The 15,972-nt window shown below is 35.9% G+C and overlaps 1 long non-coding RNA gene across 1 annotated transcript in view; it reads left to right on the forward strand.

Moving 5' to 3' along the window:
* The window catches only part of LOC136043801 (uncharacterized), a 33,322-nt gene extending 28,929 nt beyond the window's left edge, over window positions 1-4,393 (forward strand). Inside the window, exon 3 of the long non-coding RNA XR_010621724.1 lies at window positions 4,132-4,393. This is a non-coding gene — a long non-coding RNA (uncharacterized LOC136043801). The remainder of the gene's footprint in view (window positions 1-4,131) is intronic.
* Window positions 4,394-15,972: the final 11,579 nt, after the last annotated feature.

The raw sequence follows: 15,972 nt of genomic DNA on the forward strand, positions 1-15,972 counted from the left end.
TAAACGCTGAAGTTGTCAGCCTATCGAAGCTTTTAAAACGTTATGCTCAAAGAAGAACACGATCAGTAATCGCATGATCAAAGGCTATTCCTCAGCGTTGAAAAAACAACAATAACAAAAGAATATCGAAAGAAGGGACTAAATTGACTTTGTAGCCAGTTGAACTTTATCCTTTTCAATCGTAGACACCGTGACGAATCAAGACTTGGAACAATATCTTACATAATCTAGTTGGTATTATAAAGCTATCCGTAGAATTTAAGGATCAAAATACCATAGATGACACTCTCTTAATTATTACAAAACAGCCTCGTTGTTTTACGTTATCGTTTGTACCCGTTGCGTAAACACTTAATTCTAGGTTACAGTGAGTATGGGCAGGCTGCACCAATTAGCAAAAGTTACAAACCCCTCTTCACTAAAGATGACTGTAGTCTAACATACGGTTATTACTTACAAGTCCCCCACATGTCTTACCACTGGAACCAACTCAGTCTTACCATCAAATACACTGGAAACAAATAATAGGTACACCAAATAGCAAAATCTGCAAACCCCTCACTGCCAAAGATGATTATGAGCTAATAATCGACCTTTTCTTACATGTCCCTTACATGTATCACAATTGGTATCGGCTTATTTTTGGTTTCAGTGTGTACCCTACTACTGAAGTTGTCAAACCCTTGAAACTTTCAAACTAGTATATCTCCTGTAGGAATTTTTGTACCAAAAAGTGGATGACATATACTTTGATCAGCTCATCAAGAGCTATCGATTGCAGTCAAAAAAAAATTCTGTCTGTCTTAATTCAAAAGTTTTTTGTTTTGTTTTTTGCCGTAGGCCAACTTTTCTAACGTCACCACTTAGAAAGGAGCAAAGGATAAGCTCCAATTTCTTTAGCAATGATAGAACTTTTAAAGTTTAAGAGGTACATTTGATAACATTTCTCTACCTCAATCCCAAGTCCGAAAGAACAAATGATAAACCCAGCTAAAATCACGGCAGCACTTTCGGACCCGTGGGAAAATGCTACTTTTTTGCTTCTGTAAATTTTTCTATTTATCACTCAAAGAAGATATATTGGCTGTGGGGTCAAGTAACTGCCCTATATATATTTAACACTTATAGATTTTAGTCTATCTTCAATTTGAAAGTTGTACCTGCCTGCTTGCCTGCTAGAACAGAGCTTTCCACTCGAAAGCAGAAACATGGTTTGATAAAACGAAAGCTTGGCTGCACAACTTCAGATGCTCATCTCTGACATAGGCTACATAACTCCACTTCACTTCGCACATCATAGGCTCTGGCTCGTGGACAAGCAAAAACCACCCTTTTTGGCCCCAGGCAAGAGTTCTGCGGAGCTTTCCAAAATGTAATGCCGTATTCTTTAATAACAGACTCCATCGAGGAAACAGGACTACTAAAGTGAATACTAGTAGTTTGGATGCGTTCAACTCACCGAATTTCGCTCCGCTTGTCAATGTAGGAATCAATATTGAAGGTTGGTGCTACTATAATGTTTCTACTGTTGTTCAGCTATTATGTTAAAACAATTGCATAGTGACTCGGTAAGCTTTATTCTTAGCCGACAGTAGCGTTCGTTTTTGTGGCTAGTAGCAACTATTCTGGATTCTTTCTGCATAAAACTGAGTCATTAGTAATTAAGACCCAGTCAATTTCTTGTATTGGCTTGATCTCAATATCTTGTTATGGTCTACGCTGAAATCTTCCATGTCACGGTACCATTCATACAATTGTAGAAGGTTTGCCCGATTGTAAGGCTAATAATATTGTTACTTTCCCTATGCGCTTATTATTTTTCGTTTTCCCTCCCACCACAAAAGAAAATTACATTCGAATAATGGGACCCAATAAAATTTCTAGTTAGACAATAGACCGCAGAGGTTAGTCCCTTACCAGTTTGCAGGAATAAGCCGACATCGGCGGCATAGAAAAGAAAAGGAGACAAAACCAAAGTGTTGCTCTCGCAACACAATGAAAAAAAAAAATCAAATAAAACATTCATACAAAATGACTTGGTGTGAAAGCACGAAACTCATATAAACATGTAAATCCTAAATTTGAAGAAAATCTTTTAATTACAACATCTTTGGCAAAACCTGGATACTCAAAAAAAGAGAAAAAGCACTACTTTGCTGAAAAGTGACATTTTTTACCAAAGCATATATGGAGTTGGGAAATATTTTTTTTTTATACCATAAATTTACAAAATATGTCCTTTTTGTCTTTTTATGTCCCAAATTTCTGTAATGTGTCACTGTTTTGCCCTTTTATGTCATTGTGTCGTGGCACATGGGAATGCGTAGTTTTGACATAAAATATGTCCAGTTGACAATCCTGATTCATTTATCCAATGATGCCAAATTTATCTTTTAGATAGCATGGGTGATATTCAATATTGATATCGATATCTCGGACTAAATATCAAAATTGGATAGCGAAGCATAGATATTGATATCGAAAACAATATTTGGAAATATCTAACTGTTTTTGGCGATCTATCAGTAAACATTCAGCAGAAACGATCCAACATCCAAAACTATATGCATACATAGACCATAAAAGGGCCAATAAGTTAAAGCGGTATTTACATGATGGTGAGATAGCTAACCTTATTGATTATGTTATTGTAAACCAAACACCGGCAGGATTGGTACAAGAAACTTTGGTATTTAGGTATGTTTTTGTTGATGTCTAAAGCAAAGATCAGTAGTATCCCTATTAGCACTTTAAACGCAGCCCTGTCCCTCTTTTGAACGCATCCCTATTTCTGTTTTAAACGCTGCCCTATACTTCATTCCATGACTGCCACCAGGTGTTCATTACGTCACAAGGAGTGTTTTCTAAAAGATAGGTGTTAATTACGTAATTGGCGTTAAGTGTCACGCAATATTGCATGACTTGATGGATTTATTGGGAGTGACGCGATCTCACGTGACACGCTAGTCTTCAGAGGCCTGGGGAGAACCCCCGCTATTAAATCAGCACGGCACACACATGGGTGTTACGTAATAACAGCGTGCACATGTTGGATGCGACGAAATTTTACACGTGGGTATTATGGAATGGTGATGCAGACGTGAGTGTTACGTAATGGCGGTGCACACGTGAAATTTCACATAATGGCAGCGCAAATGTGGGGTATTACGTAATGGCACTGAAAACGTGGGATGTGACAGAATCTCACACATGGGCGTTACGTAATGGCGGTGTTCCCATTTCAACCTCCGGTATATGATCCCATCAATAACCAACAAATATTCATTAAATAAATTTGTCGAGTTACCTAAAGGATCTTTCAAAAGACAATTAAAAAGTTATATAATGGATGAACGGTAATGGTAAGAACGGTTGGTAAAAAAAATTTATTTTATATTTATTTTGGCCTCACTCCATTTACTCCACCGGAAATACCCTCATTAAAGATACTGTTTTTTTTGTTTGTTTTTTTCATGAAGTAGTGGTTCATTTTTTGTTTGTTCTGTATCAACGAGGATTGTTAAATTTTGTTTATATGTCTTGCCCAGTAGTCGAGCTTGTCTCTCCATTTGGGTAAGTTGAAGATTTTGATGAATATGAATTTTTGATAAATGAATCTGAATCTGAATGTGGAGGGCTAAATCAGAATCAATAGCCTAATTTTTTTTAATTTTACATCTGAGAGAAATCTAGTATTTATGCCGTCTTTTTATCAGGAGCCAGAGTTTAACCCCCCCCCCGAGAAATACTACCCACGGAATATTCCCTCTTCTCCGTGGAAAATTCCCACCTACTTTACCCTTGGATAATTCCAGATTTTCATTAGAAGGGAAATTTAAATTTCTATTCTCCTGTTTAAGTCAAGGGCGATCGTATTGCATTATCTATAGTAAAGACCCATAAGGGTTCAATGTATTAGTGTTTGCTCATTTAATTTTCCCAGAGGCACTTCATGTGGAAGGGATGTTTGAATAAGCTTTGGAGGAGAATGAGTCAATGGGAAATCAAAGGTTCCAGTCTCCTTTTCCAATATTTAGCATGCTCTTCAACCTATTGCTATTGAATGAGTTGTTACTGACCACAGTTTCTATACCAAATTCTTATTTTAGTTTAACTGCCCTTCTGTTTCAGAAATTGTTTCGAAAGAATATTACCGTGTCCAGGACTTTTTGGGTGGGAGAGGCTTCTGAACAGACACGGTCACCTGAATCAGAATCTAAGTCGGAAGGAGAGGACCAAAATTAGCAAGAAAATCCTGTTGAAGACAGTATTTATGACTGTGAGAGTGACTGAAGTTTCCACTATTGCGAACCAATACTTAGATAATCATAGTAATTAAAGTGTTACAAACCACATTTTTAGTTGTATTCTGTATTTTTATAAATAAATGAAAAATAACCTGTATATGATGTGAGGAATGTGGCTGAATACGGGTATTTAATATGGAAGGCTGTTATGGTCATATTTCTTAGGTTTAAATGTAGAAGAAATGTCTAACATGATTTTACTCTCAAACAATGCTAAATTTGTATTCTTTTTTCTTCTTCTTTTTTTATTCAAAATGGATGTCCAAAATCAGGAACTGTCAATTGCTGAGGAATTACCCTAGGCCCAAGATTACCAAAGGGATAAACAAGACTGTTAATTAAATTGATGAAACTCTAGATGAAGGAGAATTACCTTTTTTAATCCCAGGAAGATCAGAATCATTAAAAAAATCATTAAAATCTCTAAGTGATGCTAATAAGAAATGTTCAACTAGTCTTGTAGCTACAGGGTAACTCAGATTACCCTATATTTCCTAGGGAGTACCTTATTTTAGCTTGTTTTACCAATTTTGCCTTATTTTACTAATTTTAGCAATTTCACTTATCGAGTTTTTATTTTATGGTAATTTTACAACAGTTTGGTAACCGAAAGCAAATTTCACACTGCCGAAACTTCCGATAAGGAAAGCATAAACAACACCTGGGCTTAATTTAAGACGTGATAGATCAAATGATTCTGCAATCTCAAAAAAACTTTCGCTCAATAAGCTCAGCTGATCAAAGAATTCGGCTGCCAAATGGAGAAACACGGCATCTTCAAAATTAAATTGTGAAATTCTATGCCGGGCAGTGCATAAGACAATCCAAAAATTTCGAATAATAGTCCATTTTATCAAGTAAAGTCAAATCAAGATTCCTTAATTTGTAATTACGTAATTATATATTGTAATTCCAGTTTCAGTCTAATTCAATAGCGTAAATAACCACTTGCTGCAAGGTCAAGAAATCATGAGCAGAGAGCGTGGCGGCAACAGCCTCTTTCATATTTTGAAAACTCTGATTTTGTTGTGCAAATCAAATAGACGTAAATCTTTTACTCTCCTAGCATTGTAACATTGAATTTAACATTCAGCGTAAAGAGATGGGGTTCCCCTTCCCCAAAATTACTGAATGATATTAAAAGCGAACCTAGATATTAAAGCATGTGTTCTTAAATGAAACTTTAGAGGAGTGTTCAAAGTCAAATTTAGCAGAAATTATCCTTTATTTAAGGAGCTCTGCCGATACCCTCATCTTTTTAAGGCTTAAATTTGATCCTTAAGTTTCTTTAAATGAAAAACTAATTGCTTGTTTTAGCTTCTTCCTAAAGAAAGTTGTTCGCAGCAGTTCCGCATTCGATCTTCTCTTATAAAACAACAGATCAGTAAAGCCGTTTGGTTCCAACGTGAGAGAAAAAAAAAGAACTAAAAACTTACCCGTAGGCTTCGTCCTATCTTTTGGGTAGCCATATTGAATTTATAAAAAGAAAAACCGATGACTTACCGAGTTTTTCCTGAATAAATGCATTCTTCAGCACCATCTAACTTCAATATGGGTTATGCCCGTTCAAATCTATGTTTTTGATGCTTCCGAAAAAATCGTATAATAGTGACATGAGGACGAAGAGGTGATAAATGGTACAAAGAAAACTGATATAGTTTCATTTGCCTTTGTGGCATTATTAGCCAACTTTGGCTGTCCTCTGACAAATCAAACGTCCTCGCGTTCTATGCTTCCAACAAGAAATCAGAAAATAGTGATCACCTCCATGTTTGAAACAGGATAATAGTTGACGATACAAAATGCTATGAATATGTTTTCTAGAGACTGTTTTCTTCCGTCTTAACATTCACATTTACGGTTTGAGAAAGATACTAGGTGTTGTCATTTTAATGCGTGTATATTAGGTTTTAGCGATGAAAAACCGATGAAAACTGTTACTATCCCCCTGTGAATACTAGTTCGTGTATAAAATGTATTTTAGATTTAAAAATTCTGCCTGCCTCACTTGAATCGCGGCGTCGAAATTAGAGAAGGTACATCCTTAATTCGAAATCTAAATTTGTATAAACAATAGGTCTGGCCACAAAGGTCCAGTATCTTTTTTATCTGATTTTTCCATGAATCACGTCTACCGTCCTTCAAGCTCTCCCAATATGCTGACTTAAGAAGCCAAAGTTTAGGTAGCCTTATTATTTTCTCCCGAAATTCCACCAGTCTAACCAATCTAACACCCTTAAAGTGAAAAGCCCTGAATCTTGTTTCAGTTCCACTGAACTAAATGAATCTTTCACGCCTAAAATTCTTTTAAAATAATTTAGCTGAACTATTTCTAGCTTAACTGCTTTAGCCAATGTAGCCAATGTTTGCCAATGTAGACTAGAAGCTACTTTTGCCTAGAAAACTCTTTTCTGGATCCTCATGTCAGCTAGCTGACTTAAATTACTTCTCAAAAGCATATTTATTAGCCTGTTACCCCTTAAATTATAATCTTCTCCATACCTAGACATCCCCCTTAATGCACTAAACTTAACACCCAAATATACAAATTCTTCTTTAAAGTCTAACATAGTTCCTCCTAATTTAAAATTAACGTCACAATCAACTTCCCTTTTGCTCCTTAACACTAATACTACTGAATTATTAGCGTTCAACTTGAAATCCTTCTTTTCTAAATGATTTTTTATTATATATAATTGCTTGTGAAGATTATCTCTAATATCCGCCGCTAGAGCTATGTCACCCGCGAATGGCATACAAGGTAGCCTAAACCAATCCAAAGATACATAAGGGGCTCCATTACTTTTCATAAAACAACCTAAATCATTAAGAAACAAGAATGAAAGCTTTGGACATAAAGTACATCCTTGTTTCACAAGATAATCAAACAGTTCGTGGTAACGAACTGTAGTAAGGAGCGACCCGGCTCAATAGCAAACGAAACTCTAAAAAAAGGAATCTTGATGCTAAAAGATACATCAAAAGAATCGGATTTTCATGCTGATTTTAAATATATTAAATAAAAAAAACAAGTTTTTTTAACTGAAAGTAAGGAGCGACATTAAAACTTAAAACGCACAGAAATTACTTCGTATATGAAAGAGGCTGCTTCCTCATCAACGCCCCGCTCTTTACGCTAAAGTTTGACTCTTTCTCTCAATTCTTCTTTTTAAAACAGTAAAAAACTTTAGCGTAAGGAGCAGGGCGTTGATGAGGAAGCAGCCTCTTTCATATACGAAGTAATTTCTGTGCGTTTTAAGTTTTAATGTCGCTCCTTACTTTCAGTTAAAAAAACTTGTTATTTTTATTCATTTTCTGAACGTTTTTGAATCAATGCATGTTTTGATTTTGGCTCTCCGCAGAGGAATAATCAAAACGAAATTTGCATTTTTTTTTTTTTTGGCTTAATGGCTTTCTCATAATTTTGATCGAATGATTTTGAGAAAAAAGGAGTGGGGGACGAAACCTAGTTGCCCCCCGATTTTTTGGTTAATTAAAAAGGCAACTAGAACTTTTAATTTTTTACGAATCTTTTTATTGGTAAAAGATTTACGTAACTTATAAATTAGCTTACGTAAAGAACTTTTGTATTCTCATGTTTTTATTACATATATGAGGGGATTCGCCCCATCGTCAGTACCTCGCTCTTTACACTAAAGCTTAAATTTTATCCCAATTCATTAAGAATGACCCCCTGAATCACAAAAGCCGTAGAATAAGTAGTTGAAATTACTGAAAATACTTTAGCGTAAAGAGCGAGGTATTAGAAGGAGGTGAGCCCCTCATATGGGTAATAATTTCTGTTTGTTTTAAGTTTTATTGCTGTTCCTTACTTCCAGCTGAAAAAGCTTTTTCACTATTATTTTTTAATTGTTTTTTTTTTTTAAATAATGCTAGTAGCCTATATCCTGCTCTCCCTTCATGGAAATTTTCTTCTCCCATTACAAATTCTCTAAGGAAAGTTCCCCCAGCATATCCCCCTCATCTCAACCCCTCCCCCAAACCAAAAAAATCCTCCTGAAAACGCCTGTATACTTCCCAATAACCATTACTATATGTAAGCACAGGTCAAAGTTTGTAACTTGTTGCCCCTCCCACGGGGACTGTGGGGGAGTAAGGCGTCCCCAAAGACATAGTTATAAGGTTTTTCGACTACGCTGAATAAAATGGCTATCTCAGAATTTTGATCCGTTGACTTTGGGAAAATAATTAGCGTGGGAGGGGGCCTAGGTGCCCTCCAATTTTTTTGGTCACTTAAAAAGGGCACTAGAACTTTTCATTTCCGTTAGAATGAGCCCTCTTGCAACATTCTAGGACACCTGGGTCGATACGATCACCCCTGGGAAAAAGAATAAAAAAACAAAAAAACAAAAAACAAATAAACACGCATCCGTGATCTGCCTTCTGGCAAAAAACGCAAAATTCCACATTTTTGTAGATAGGAGCTCGAAACTTCTACAGTAGGGTTCTCTGATACGCTGAATCTGATGGTGTGATTTTCGTTAAGATTCTATGACTTTTAGGGGGCGTTTCCCCCTATTTTCTAAAATAACGCAAATTTTCTCAGGCTCGTAACTTTTGATGCGTAAGACTAAACTTGATGAAACTTATATATTTAAAACCAGCATTAAAATGCGATTCTTTTGATGTAGCTATTGGTATCAAAATTCCATTTTTTAGAGTTTTGGTTACTATTGAGCCGGGTCGCTCCTTACTACAGTTCGTTACCACGAACTGTTTGATAAGTTTCATCAAATTTAGTCTTTGTCATCAAAAGTTACGAGCCTGAGAAAATTTGCCTTATTTTGGAAAATAGGGAGAAACACCCCCTAAAACTCATAGAATCTTAACGAAAATCACACCATCGCATTCAACGTATCAGAGAACCCTCTATCGAAAATTTCAAGCTCCTATCTAAAAAATGTAGAATTTCGTATTTTTTGCCAGAAGACGGATGACGGGTGCGTGTTTATTTTTTTTTCTCAGGGGTCATTGTATCGACCAAGTGGTCCTAGAATGTCGCAAGAGGGCATGTTCTAACGGAAATGAAAAGTTCTAGTGCCCTTTTTTAGTGACCATAAAAATTGGAGGGCACCTAGGCCCCCTCCCACGCTCATTTTTTCCAAAATCAACGGATCAAAATTTTGAGATAGCCATTTTGTTCCGCAAAACCATAATAACTACGTCTTTGGGGATGACTTACTCCGCCACGGTCCATGGGGGAGGAGCTGCAAGTTACAAACTTCGACTAGTGTTTACATACAGTAATGGTTATTGGGAAGTGTACAGACGTTATCAGGGGGATTTGTTTGGTTTGGAGGTTAGGTTGAGTGGAGGGGGCTATGTGGGAGGATCTTCCCTTGAAGGAATATTTCATTGGGGAAGAAAAATTCAATGAAAAGGGCGCGGGATTTTCTAGCATTACTATAAAGAAAAACAATGAAAAAATAAACATGAAAAAGTTTTTTCAATTGAAAGTAAGGAGTAGCATTAAAACTCAAAACGAACAGAGATTATTACGCATATGAGGGGTTTTAATAGCATAAAGAGCGAGGTATTTAGGAGGAGATAAATACCTCACTCTTTATGCTAAAGTATTTTTAGTAATTTCAACTATTTATTCTGCGGCCTTTCTGATTCAGGGGTCATTCTTAGAGAATTAGGACAAAACTTAAGATTTAGTGTAAAGAGCGAGGTATTAACGAGGGGACAAACCCCCTCATACACATAATAAAAATATAAGAATATAAATTTTTGTTACGTAAGTTAATTCTTAAGTTACGTATATTTTTTACTAATAAAAACGTTCGTTAAAAATTAAAAGTTCTAGTTGCCTTTTTAAGTAACCGAAAAATTGGATTGCAACTAGACCTCCTTCCCCACCCCTTATTTCTCAAAATCGTCTGATCAAAACTAAGAGAAAGCCATTTAGCCAAAAAAAAAGAAATAATATGCAAATTTCATTTTAATAATTTATGTGCCGAGAGCCAAAATCAAACATGCATTAATTCAAATTCGTTCAGAAATTAAATGAAAAAACTAGTTTTTTTTAACCGAAATTACATATAGTAATAGTTATTTGGAAGTGTACAGACGTTTTCAGGGAGATTTTTAGGTTGAGGGGGGGGGGTTGAGAAGAGGGGGATATTTTGGGGGAACTTTCCTTGGAGGAATTTGTCATGAGGAAGAAAATTTTCATGAAGGGAGCGCAGGATTTTCTAGCATTGTTTTTAAAAAAAATTAAAAAAATAAATATGAAAAAGGTTTTTCAACTGAAAGTAAGGAGAAGTATTAAAACTTAAAACGAACAGAAATTATTCCGCATATGATGGTCTCACCTCCTCCTAATACCCCGCTCTTTACGCTTAAGTATATTTAGTAATTTCAACTATTTATTCTACGGCTTTTGTGATTCATGGGTCATTCTTAAAAAATTGCGACAACATTTAAGCTTTAGTGTAAAGAGCGAGGTACTGACAAGGGGGTGAACCCCCTCATATACGTAATAAGAACATGAGAATACAAAAGTTCGTTACGTAAGCTAATTTATAGGTTACGTATATCTTTTACTAATAAAGCATTCGTAAAAAATTAAACTTGTAGTTGCCTTTTTAAGTAACCAAAAAATCGGAGGGGAACTAGGACTCCTCCCCCACTCCTTTTTTGCTCAAAATCATTCGATCAAAACTATGAGAAAGCCATTTAGCCAAAATAAATAAATATACAAATTTCTTTTTAATGATTCATCTGCGGAGAGCCAAAATCAAAACATGCATTGGTTCAAAAGCGTTCAGAAATTAAATAAAAAAACAGGTTTTTTAACGGAAAGTAAGGAGCGGCATCAAAACTTAAAACGAACAGAAATTACTTCGTATATGAAAGGGGCTGCTTCCTCATCAACGCCCTGCTCTTTACACTAAAGTTTGACTCTTTCTCTTAACTTTTCTTTTTAAAACAGTACAAAACTTTAGCGTTACTTTCCTTACTTTCCTTTATATGTAAAAAGTAGAATAACCAAGACATACAGTTTTATTTTCGCAGCTGAAGGAGATCTGAAGAAACGTAAATATATACCTTCAAGCTAAGATTCAAGTTGTGGAAGCCACAATTGACAGTGGTCAAGTACAGCTCTGAAATATGGGGGCTTTAAAGGGTTTAGGAAGACATTCTAGACTTTTTGCAGAGGAATTGTCCAAGCATAGATTTATTCACTTGTTTCACTGACCATATATCAAACAATTGGCTCAATGAACTTCTTAGAGCTAATTAACAGTTCATGGTAACAAACTGTAAGGACCAACTCGGCCCAATAGTAACCGAAACTCTAAAAACCAGAACTTTGATAACAAAAGATATATTATAAGAATTCGGTTTTTATGCTGATTCCAAATATATAAGAATAATAAAGTGTAATTTTACCCTTCAAAAGGGAAAACAATCCCTTAAAAGTAAAAAAATTCCATTGAAAATCTCAACTTCAGATTTAGCGTATCAGAGGACCCTACTGTGGAGTTTTCAAGCTCCCATCTTCAAAGTTTGGAATTTGTATTTTCTACCAGATGCGTGTTTATTATTATTCTTATTATTATTTTTTGCATTATTTCACTTTTTCTTCCCAGGGATGAGAGTATTAAACCAACAGTCCTGGAAAATCAGGAGAGGTCTCATTAGAACGAAAATTAAAAGTTCTATTGCCCTTTCTAAGCGCCTAAAAAAATCGGAGGACACCTAATCTCCCTCCACGCTCTTTTTCCCCCAAAGTCGTATGGTAAAAACTTTCAGATAGCTTTTTCTTAGTATGGTTAGAAGTTCTAACAAACATGCCTTTGGGGATAACAAGACCCCCCACAATCCCCTGGGGAAAGGGCTGCAAGTCATGAAATTCGCCCATTATTTTGAGACAGTAGACTACTTGTTATTTCTATGGGGATATTTTCTACGGAGAGAATTTATTGTTGGGGAGAAGAGGAAGTTTTCAGGAGTGAGCTTTCCCGGGAAAATTGTAAATGGGAGGGGGGGGGAATTTCTTAGGATTCATATACGAAACTCGTTTTATATACCTTACTTTCTCTTTGATGACCTAACCTTACATGTGGATATGTTCTGGGAGGAATGCCCGGGGGAAATTTTCAGCGGGGTTAAAATTCTTTTTGGGATTTTGCTGTGTAGGGCGGCAGAAATTCTCCATGGGAGAATTATCACCAGGCAATATTCATGGTAAAATTCTCCACGGGAATAACTTTCCATAGGGTGGGGGGAGGTTTAGGAGGAAAATGTTCCACATAGGAAGGATTTCTGGTATGACTTGGAAAAATGGTCAGGAATGAAACAAATAACCAGTCTCTTTTCAAGTGAAAGCACGCTAAGGAGAATTTTTCAGGCGGCATCGTTCACAAGAAATTTTTTTAGGGGAATTCGCAGCAAAGATGGAATATTGAGAGGGTAATTTTATGAGGATGGGTTAGGATTTTTTGTGGGAGAGGGGGAATGTTCCATGGGGAGGGAGGTGGATTTCTTGGCATTAGCATTAAACTATCAGAAATTAAACAGATCCCTCAAAACTGTGACAACTGTTCACACTGTCAGAGACAACGCTCTAGCGTTGCTTGTAGTAAAGATTCAAATAACTTGAATTTATAAACTATATATGTTATTCCCAAGCCATTTCATATGGAAAATATGGTCGCGAAAACTTCCACAACAGGGGCTCATTCGATTGAAATTAAAAATTCCTGTGTCTGTTTCAGAAGTCAAAAGTAAGTGGAGGGCAACTGGTCCCCCTCCCATTCCATTTTAGCTCCTCTTTTATAGTAACGGTTCTATACCTCATAGACTGGGGACCAGGTTATACAAACATTACAATTGCTAGTTTTGTTAGAGGACAACCAAAGTTGGCTAATAATATCACAAAAGCAAGTGAAACTACCCACTCTATCAATTTACTTTGTACCATATATCACCTCTTCATCCTCATTTTACTAGTGAATGATTTTTTCGGAAGCATCCAAAACTTAGATTTGAAAGGGTATAATCCAAATTAAAGCTAGATAGCGTTGAAGAATGCATTTATTTAGGAAACAATAGCTAAGTCATCGGTTTTTATTTTTATAAATTCAATATGGTTACCCAAAAGATAGGATGAAGCATACGGGTGAGTTTTTATTTTTTTGTGTTGGATCCAAACGGCTTTACTGGCCTGTTGTTTTATAAGAGAAGATCCTGAAGATCGAAAGCGGAATTGCTGTGGACCACCTTCTTTAAGAAGAAGCTAATACAAGCAATTAGTTTTCTTTTAAACAAATTTAAGGCTTAAAAAAAGATGACGGGTTAGCAGAGCTCCTTAAATAAAGGATAATTTCTGCTAAATTTGACTTTTAACACTGCTGTATAGTTTCATTTAAGAACATGTGTTTTAATACTTAGATTTGCTTTTAATATCAAATGTGGGGATGGGGCATCCCACCTCTTTACGCTGAATGTGCAATTCAATGTTACACTGCTAGGAATGTAAACGATTTACGTCCATTTGATTACGTCTAAGGATTTCGAGTTGAACGCTAATAAGTCAGTAGCATTAGTGTTAAGGAGCAAAGGTGGTGTTGATTTTGAGGTTAATTTTAACTTTGGAGGAACGATGCTAGAGTTTAAAGAAGAATTTGTATATTTGGGTGTCAAGTTTATTGGATTAAGGCGGATGTCTAGGCATGAAGAAGATACCTAGAGTTCGGCTTCTTAAGTCAGTTTATTTAGAGAGATTGAAGGACGGCAGACGTGGTTCATTGACAAATCAGGTCAAGAAAATACTGGACCTCTGTGGCCTTTTGGACATATGGAATGAACGAAAAGGCCCAATGGATGAAAGCGTTTCATCATTGAAGGAAGTTCAGCAAACCCTAAATGACCAAGAAATCAAAGAGTGGCAAGCTCATAAGGACCAATCTATATCCTTAATGTTTTACTCCCAAGCTAAAGATTGTTGGGTCCAGGAGGTTTATTTTAAATTTGGGTTGAATAATGAGGATTTGGAGAATTTGTTGTTGTGAGAGGGGTGGTTTGGAATTAGGTGAGAGAAGGAGTTTTTTGGGAAAGCTAGAGCTGCCGACTGGCCCCTATTTTGTCCTAAGCGTCGATGTGCAAATGAGAATTTATTTCATCTATTATCTGAGTATGAAGAGCTGTCTGAGTTGTGGAACAAATGTTTTGAACAATTGTTTGGGACTGAATTCTAGTTAATTGAGCGGATGCCTGAGAGGAACGCATGTGCTATTAAACAGTTGTGTGATTTTCTTCGTTTAGGGATTAAACATAGGTAATCATGTTTGAGGGGATAGCTTGTTACCGTTTTTAGGACTTAAATTGTATTATGATTAGTGTTTGTCGGTTAAAGTGTTGAACCTTGGTGTGTTTCTTTTTTGCCTTTTTATTGTTCTTTTTTTTTATTTATATTAACTAAAGTTGCATTTTTTTTCCCCGAGCTTTCTTTGTAGACTGTAGTCTGTATTCCTATGGCCTGCAGGCTTTTTGCAATAAATCTTATCTTATCTATTAACTACATGCATTAACTCGTCTGTCTTCTTCCAAAACCTATTATTTATACAAATGTTCGATTTCGAATTAAGGATGAACCTTCCCTAATTCGACGCCGCGGTTTAAGTGGGGTAAGCAGAAATTTTTAAATCGAACATGCTTTCTTAGACACAAACTAGTATTAACAGGGGTTAAAAACAGTTTTTATCGGTTTTTCATCGCCAAAACTTAATATACACGCATTAGAATGACAAAACCTAGTATATCTCTCAAATCGAAAATGGGAATGTTAAGACGGAAGAAAACAGACTCTGGAAAACATATCCATAGAATTTTGTATCGACAACTATTATTCCCGTTTCAAACATGGAGTTAATCACTATTTTGTAATTCCTTCTTGGAAGCATAAAAAGCGTAGATACTTGGTTTTGTCAGAGGACAGCCGAATCGGCCAATAATGCCACAAAGACAAGTGAAACTGTCCACTCTCTCAATTTTCTTTGTACCATATATCACCTCTTCATTCTCATTTCACTATTGTACGATTTTTTCGGAAGCATCAAAAACATAGATTTGAACGGGCATAACCCATATTGAAGCTAGATGGTGCTGAAGAATGCATTTATTTAGGAAAAGCTTGGTAAGTCATCGGTTTTCTTTTTATAAATTCAATATGGCTACCCAAAAGATAGGACGAAGCATACGTGTGAGTTTTTAGTTCTGTTTTTCTTTCATGTTGGATCCAAACGGCTTACTGATCTGTTGTTTTATAAGAGAAGATCGAAAGCGGAACTGCTGCGGACCACCTTCTTTAGGAAGAAGCTAAAACAAGCAGTTAGTTTTTCTTTTAAAGAAACTTCAGAATCAGATTTAAGCCTTAAAAAAGATGAGGGGGTTGGCAGAGCTCCTTAAATAAAGGATAACTTCTGCTAAATTTGATTTTTTACACTGCTCTATAGTTTCATTTAAAAACATGTGTTTTAATATCTAGGTTCGTTTTTAATGTCATTCAGGAATTGTGGGGAAGGCGAACCCCAGTTCTTTATGCTGAATGTTAAATTCAATTTTACAATGCTAGGAAAGTAAAAGATTTACGTCTATTTGATTTGCACAACAAAATCAGAGTTTTCATAATATG

This window comes from Artemia franciscana, chromosome 2 (assembly GCF_032884065.1).
Source record: "Artemia franciscana chromosome 2, ASM3288406v1, whole genome shotgun sequence".
Taxonomy (NCBI): domain Eukaryota; kingdom Metazoa; phylum Arthropoda; class Branchiopoda; order Anostraca; family Artemiidae; genus Artemia; species Artemia franciscana.